Genomic DNA, 1,166 nt, shown 5'->3' with positions numbered 1-1,166 from the left:
CACAATTTAAAAAAAAATACTACTACTAGTACTAGTACTAAATTTTAAAGTGGTGAATTGAAATATTTGTCGTCTGTCGAATACAACGTGTATTCGACATTGCTTGTTGGCTAGTCTCAGATAAATGTTGTCCTAACATTTCTTGTTCCAACGTTTACATTTCAAGAGCTATATATCAATTCTTGTTGGGAATTTGTCAAAGAAAACTATAACGTATCAATATAGAATTGGAGATTTATGAATATTAAGGATTATGAGCAAACATTTTAAATATATACGAACGCAAAAAATGTAAGGAAAGCCATCAAATAGAATTTGACAATAGAATCAAACACTTTCTATGAATTGTTCATAATTTATTTATGAGTGCCATCTATTGATTAAAAAAGAAATCAAAAACATTATCATTTTATATTTTTCTTTGAATTTATATTTTCGAAAAAAGAATCCAGTATTGTCAAATATTGCGCGAATGAACTTAAACTCTTTATAAAAAGACATATTATACATAAATAAAAAAAATTATATAATTTCTAAAATCTACTACTACTATTTATATTTTTATTGTAAGATAAATGAATACAGTTTTCTAGTCACAATTCTATTTAATATAATTATATTGAAAGTTTCCGGGAATCTTGGTCCGCGCGGACGAGTTTATTTTCCTCGTTGAATTTTTAACACCTTGAATTTCGTTCAATTTTCACGAATAAAATTGTACAACGTCGCGCTTTATAAATTCTTTATCACAGCTAAGCGAAATCCGAAATGTGTTTAAATATTTATATATTTATTTTCTTTCAATTTCTATTAGAATTTTATTTACAAGACTCCGATTTATGTCAAGTAATATTCTTCGCAAATTTACACAATTAATATATTATATTCAAAGTATATAGAATAGAATTATATGTTCAAAACTCATCTAGCAATATGTAAGGGCAAACACATGACCAAAACCTTTTTCCTTCAGCAGTAGTACTTGAAAATAATTCATCGGGCTGTCTTTCTCCCCACAGCAGGAATAATATGAACCTACGTTTCTCAGGCTTTTTAAAATAATACTTTAAAGACTAATCTAAATAGTGTTTGAAATTTTGTTTCGAAAAAAGTATACAGAAACTCGGAAATCGAGCTCGAGCTTGAAGTTTGTTTCGACCCTTGAA

The sequence above is a fragment of the Papilio xuthus genome, unplaced genomic scaffold (genome assembly GCF_000836235.2).
Source record: "Papilio xuthus unplaced genomic scaffold, Pxut_1.1 DF824888.1, whole genome shotgun sequence".
NCBI lineage: Eukaryota > Metazoa > Arthropoda > Insecta > Lepidoptera > Papilionidae > Papilio > Papilio xuthus.
Note: the sequence above shows the minus strand (reverse complement) of the source record.